Source organism: Elephantulus edwardii, unplaced genomic scaffold (genome assembly GCF_000299155.1).
Source record: "Elephantulus edwardii isolate Elephantulus edwardi_28Jun2011 unplaced genomic scaffold, EleEdw1.0 scaffold00009, whole genome shotgun sequence".
Lineage (NCBI taxonomy): Eukaryota > Metazoa > Chordata > Mammalia > Macroscelidea > Macroscelididae > Elephantulus > Elephantulus edwardii.
The window spans coordinates 6,081,964-6,088,701 of NW_006399759.1; the positions used below are offsets into that span (position 1 = coordinate 6,081,964).

Genomic DNA, 6,738 nt, shown 5'->3' on the forward strand with positions numbered 1-6,738 from the left:
GTGTCTGATACAGGCCATGGTCTTTGCTATCACTTGTTATGCATCAGAGAGTTGGACAATTACTAAGGAGGATAGAAGGAGAATTGATGCCTTTGAGCTGTGGTGCTGGAGAAGAGTATTGAGAATACCATGGACTTCTAGGAAAACAGATTCATCCTGGAAAGGGTCAAACCCGGCAGCTCCTTGGAGGCAAGGATTCTGAGGCTCCGTCTAACATACTTTGGACATGTTGTAAGGAGAGACCAGTCCTTGAAGAAGAACATCATGCTTGGGAGGGTGGAGGGACAGCGCAGAAGGGGAAGGCCCTCTATGAGGTGGATTGATTCAGTGACTGGGGTAATCGGGTTGGGTGTATTAGAGGCGGTACAATTGGCACAGGAAAGAGCAGAGTTTAGGGCTGTTGTACGTAGCGTCGCTATGAGTCACAAGCAGCTCAAAGGCACATAACAACAACAACAACAATGACATGCCCAAAGTATGTCCAAAGCTTTGCCATCCTTGCCTCCAAGTAGTACTCTGGCTGCACCTTGTCTAAGATACACCTGTCATTCTGTTGACAGTTCATGGGATATTCAGGTCTCTTCTCTAACATCGCAGCTCAAAGGTATCAATTCTTCTTCTCTCATCCTTACTCATTGTACAGCTCTCAGATGTCTAGCAAATGACTAAAAAGAGCATAACCTGAATCAGGTGCACCTTCATCTTCAAACTGACATCATTGCTTTTCAGTATTTTTGAGAGGTTCCTGACAGGAGACTTGCCCAAAGCAACACATCCCTTTATCTCCTGATTGCTTTCACCAAGGAAGATGAAATTGATGACAGTTTCAAGCTTTTGTATATCTATCGTGATATTGCCTATTGGCTCAGTGGAAAGGACCTTGGTTTTCTGGATGTTGAAATGTAACCAATATCATGGGCTGGAGTCTATGATCTTCTACAGCAACCTCTCAGGTCCTCCTCACTTTCAGCAAGCAAAGTTGTGTCATCTGTATAGTGCACATTGTTGATGACTCTTCCTCCAATCCTGATGCTGTATTTCTTCTTCATAGAGTTCTGTCTGCTTCACAAATTTGCTTAGCATACAGATTGAATAGGTATAGAGAAAGGATACAACCCTGACACACACCCTTTCTGATTTCCCTTGTTTCATTCAGACAGCAGCTTTTTGGTCTAGGTATAGATTTCACACCTAGGTTTTCCGGGATTCTCATTGTTCTCAATGTTAGCCATAGTTTGTTGTGATTCACACTGTCAAATGCCTTTGCATAGTCAATAAACCATAGATAGACATTTTCCTGGCTTTCAACCAGGATCCATCTGGTATCAGCAATGATATCCCTGGTACCACAGCTTCCTCTAAAACCATATTGAACTTTGGGCAGTTCCCTGTCAATGTAATTAGTCATTTAAAAATGATCTTCAGCAATATTTTGTTTGCATAAGATATTAGTGATATAGCTGTAAAATTTCCACATTCTGTTGGACCACCTTTCTTGGGGATAGGAACAAAGACAGATCTTTTTTAGTCAGTTGCTTGGAAACTTTTTTCTTTTTGAATTTTCTCTATGTGGGGTCAGATTTGACTTAATGATAACTGAAAACTTAATTGCCATTAAGCTGGAAACAACTCTTAACGGACCCTCCATCCAGTTTTTAGAGACTGTAAATTGCACAGGAGTTGATTGCCCATTCTTCTGCCTTGGAGCAGCTGATGTATTTGAGCCCCCGCCTTTGCGTTGACAGTTCAATTCCTTATGCACTAGACCATCATAACTCCCTCAGTGGTTGTTGTTGTTGGCTGTTGCTGAGCTGAGTCAAGTACAACTCATGGTAACCCAATGAAAAACCAGTCTGAACACTGTCTTATCATGTGCCAGCCCCACAACCTCTGACACAACTCAAGCCCATTGCCGCAGTCACTGTGTCAACCCACATGGTTAAGAGTCTTCCTCTCTTTAGCTGCCCCTCCACCTTTCCAACCAAGATGTCCCTCTCCAAGAAATAGCCTCTCCTAGCAACATGCTCAAAGTATGTGAGACAAAGTATCATCATCTTTGCCTCCAAAAAGCAGCAAGACAGAACCCACCCTCCCAAAAAAAACCCTTCAAAAACAAACTTCATGCTATTTGCATTTTAAGAGTATATGGAGTAGGATAGGGATTTCTCGTGGCCTAGAAGATAGGGAGCTGCATTGTCAACTCAAAGGCAGGTGGTTTGATTCTACCCACTTTCCTGAGAAGAAAAATGGACAACCTCTTCATGTTCAATTTATTATTGTTGCTGTTATGTGCTGTCGTGTCGCTTGCGACTTATAGCGACCCTATGTACAACAGCCTTAAACTCTGCTCTGTCCTGTGCCAATCTCACTGTCTCTGACACTCCCATCCCAATTATCCCAGTCACTGAATCAATCCACCTCATAGAGGGCCTTCCTCTCCTATGCCATCCCTCCACCCTCCCAAGCATGATGTCCCTCTCCAAGGACTGGTCTCTCCTCACAACATGTCCAAAGTATGTTAGACGGAGCCCCTTAATCCTTGCCTCCAAGGAGCCACCGGTTTAACCCTTTCCAGGATGAATCTGTTTGTTTTCCTAGCAGTCCATGGTACTCTCAATACTCTTCTCCAGCACCACAGCTCAAAGGCATCAATTCTCCTTCGAACCTCCTTAGTAATTATCCAACTCTCTGATGCATAACAAGTGATAGCAAAAACCGTGGCCTGTATCAGATGCACCTTAGTCTCCAGAGAGACACCATTGCTCTTCAGTACTTTGGAGAGGTCCCTAATGCGCCTTTAAATTTCCTGGCTACTAGTGCCAAGAGTGTTGACTGTGGAGCCAAGCAAACTAAAGCGATGAACAATCTCAGTCTCTTCACCATCCATCCTGATGCTGCCAATTGGTCCAGTGGTGAGAATCTTTGTCCTCTTGACATTGAGCCTTAATCCATATTGAAGGCTGCAGTCCTTGACCCTCTGCAGCAGGTGCTTCAGGTCCTCCAGCCTCTAAAAACCTGCTGGAGGGTCAGCTATGAGTCGGTTCTGATTGGACAGCAATGAAATGCAGTAAGATAAGCCAAGGAGAAGGTTGAAATGCAGCAGCTGGTTAAAGAAACCACAAGCAAACAAACACAAAAAACCAAGTAAGATGTATCTATAAAAATAAACATTGGATTTGCCAAGAGGAAGTAATGGTTTTACCAGTGCAGTTTGAGTGGAGACGTGATTGGCATGGACCAGTAAGGAATGACAGTGAAGACAGTAACTAACACTTTTTAAAGTTTTCTTTGGTGGTGGTTGGCCGGAGAAATGTGGTGGTATCTAGATGAAAAGATGGGCTTGAGGAGGTCTCATTTGGTTTTTCATAGATAATTCTATGCTAGAGAATGTTTGTATGTAGGTATAATGGTGAGAAATGGTCTGGCAGGGAAATAAAAACTAAGGATGAAGAAGGCAGAAAGAATAATTGCAGGTTTGAGATTCTTCAGACAGTAAGAGGGCCTGGAATCTGGGCTGACTCAGAAGAGAAGCTCCTGGAACGAAGGAGGCCATTTCCTCCATTCTAACATGGGCCCAATTCACAGGCAAGTGCGGTGCTTGTGGAAGTGAGAGGTTCTCACCTGCCTGTTCTTGTTTTGTCTGTAAAGTATGAGGCCAAGGCAAACTGAGACTGAGGAAGGCAGGGAGACTTCCAGGGAGGGAAATGGAGTTCAGGAATAAGTACGGTCAGAAATGGGAAAGAAAACATATCAAAGAAGACATATTGGTAAGTGCTCATTTCAAATAAGGCCTGCAGTGGAAGGACAGCACAGGGTTGAGATGTTGCCAAGCCAAACAATGTGCCTCTTGTGAGGGCATCGGGAAGGAGATGAAACCAAAGATGTACATTGAGGCCAGCATCTTTCTATCTTTGGTCTTTGGGATGTCCTTTGATAATACCCACAGAAACCCCATCTTCAGTGTGCACCTATCCTATCTGAAGACCATGTCTAGGTTTCAAGGGAGTCCTCCAGCACTCCCTAGCATATATGACAGGTCTGAAGAGCCTTTTTTAGCTAACAGGTGCCAGAATGGGGAAGCAACATGTACCAGAGCTTCAGAGAAAGCCATACATACACATACTAAAAGGAAAGGTGTTAATAACGTTTGTTCTTTCCTGACTGTTGCATGATCTACAGCTGTTCAATCAGAACTACAGGAGACCTCTGGCTGGGATATTGTCACAATGATTTACAGAGCAAACCTCTACTGCATCTACAACATGCATTACTGTAAAGACTTTTGACAACAGAAAGATATGGCACTTTCTCTTGGGCTTGGATCAGGCAGCAGCCAGGTTCTATCGCTCAGCCATGGCCAAAATGAAGGCTCGGGACCTTCGTGGCAAGAAGAAGGAGGAGCTGTTAAAACAGCTGGACTATCTGAAAGTGGAGCTTTCCCAGCTGCGCGTCACCGAATTGACAGGCGGTAAGGCTTCTAAGATCTCCAAAATCCAAGTTGTCCGAAAATCCATTGCCCATGTTCTCACTGTTATTAACCAGACTCAGGAGAACCTCAGAAAATACTATAAGGGCAAGAAGTACAAACCCCTGGATCTGCGGCCCAAGAAAACACGTGCCGTGCACCGAAGGCTCAACAAGCATGAGGAGAACCTGAAGACCAAGAAGCAGCAGCGAAAAGGGCGCCTGTACCCACTGCGGAAATAGGAAGTCAAGGCTTGAACTTCTTAAATAAATAAAACACAAAACTAAAAAGAAAAAATTAAAAGAAAGATATGGCACTGAGAAGAAACCCACTCTGGTTAATAGGAGCCATTCTGTTCCACAACAATCAGCACCAAGTTCTAGTCTGAACAGTACATGTGAGGGTCTTAATAGAGCTGCATGGAAACCTGCCCCACTTCATGTAAACTCAGAAACTTGCCTCATAGACTACAGCAAGGGCAATGAAATCTGTCATCTGAGGGGAGATGGGTGAGTTTCCTACTTATTTCTACCCTATCTTCTGTCAATGGCAAGAATGCAAAGATGTGAACAATCTAAAACGGATATATTAAACCTTAGGAAAGCATCCTGACTTAAAATAGATTTCCCTCCCCCCACTAAGTAGTTTATCTTCTGCTTTGCTTAGATACAGATTTAAATAGTACAAACAGTGGAGGTAGGTACTTAATTGGGTTAGGAAAATGATACACCCTGAAGGCTTTTGGATGGTGGAGGCTGGGCTAGATTTATAATAATTCATAATGATTACTACAAATCAGTTTGGGGAATGGCCCATAAAGGCCTTGGCTGACTTTTTTGTTTACGAATTTCACAATTTTCTTGTTAGTTTGCTTTGCACACATGTTTACACTCTGGTTAAAGAATTAGCCTTACAATGACGTCATTAAGCGCCCCACCCCCACCCCGCTTAAAAACAACACTATCCTTTAGAGCTTGGTGTTTTGAAATTCAGTTTTTCAGCTACTCACGTAAGCATCATGAGGACTTTGGGAAAGACGCTATTTCCCCACGCACATTCATAGGCGGTAAAAAAAAAGTAAGCACTATAACATTCATGAGGATTGGGGCTATGCCAATTGTCCTGACAGCAGGAAGTAGCAGGAGTCCACACACTGCCAACTCTGCTCTCTTTAGCCTTGGCTGCTATCTGCAACTTGCCAAGATACCACCAAAAATCAACCAACCAAAGCCGTGACGATCTGCAAACTTACTGCAGCCTTCAGTTTTCCTATTTGAAGAGGTAGTATCGTTCAGTGCATGGAGCCCCGGTGGTGCCACTGCACTGTTAGCTGAAAGGTCAACAGTTTGAGCGTACCAGCTGCTCTGAAGTTGAACAGTTGGCCTTGGGAACCCTATGGGGAATTTCAGCTGTGATTCAGAATCTACTCCACAGTGATGGCTTAGAAAGAATGAACCAGGAGGTAGAGCTAGTGTTACACCCATCAGTTAGGCCTCAATAAGGAACATAAAAATTACATCGTTGTTTCTTTGGCTTGCAGTACAGCGCCCTATGGGCTAGGCCACCAGAGCTGTTTACGCCATTATTCTTACAGAAAGAATTTCTTATATGAAGAGTGCAAAGGGAGAAGAGAAATGCTAAAGAAGCACAGGTGAGCATTAAAGGGAAGAGGTGAGAATTATTAGGATGCTGGAGCTCTGCTGGCCTAGTAGGTAGGGAGTTTCACTGCCAATCCAAGGGCAAGTGGTTCAAATCTATCACCTACTTTGCAAGAGAAAGATGGAACTTCTTTTCCCGTGCAACTTACAGCCTCTGAAAGCCTACTAAACAGTGAACTATGAGTTGATTCTGACTCCATGGCAATGGCTTTTGAAGGAGTTCAGGTGGTATAGGATGTTGTTTGAATCACAGATACCTCAGATACTGCTCAGGATAAAGATGGGCGGTCTACTCCAATTAAGATTCACAGCCTCACAGAATATGGATAGACACTTCACCAAAGAAGACATTCCGATGACAAACAAACACATAAAGAAATGTGCAAAATCTCTACCTTTCAGAGAGATGCACATAAAAACAACTATAAGGTAACCTCTCACCCCAGTAACAATAGCAAAGTTCAGCAGAGCTGCAAACAACAAATGCTGGTGAGGTTGTAGAGAAATTGGAACCCTTATTCACTGCTGATGGGAGTGTAAAATAGTACAACCACTATGGAAGGCAGTATGGCACTTTCTCAAAAAGTTGGAAATAGAAATTTCTATAAAAAACAG

At 43.5% G+C, this 6,738-nt stretch overlaps 1 pseudogene; it reads left to right on the forward strand.

The window, feature by feature from the left end:
• Positions 1-4,353: 4,353 nt before the first annotated feature.
• LOC102864638 lies at positions 4,354-4,722 on the forward strand (annotated as a pseudogene).
• The last annotated feature ends 2,016 nt before the right edge of the window (positions 4,723-6,738 follow it).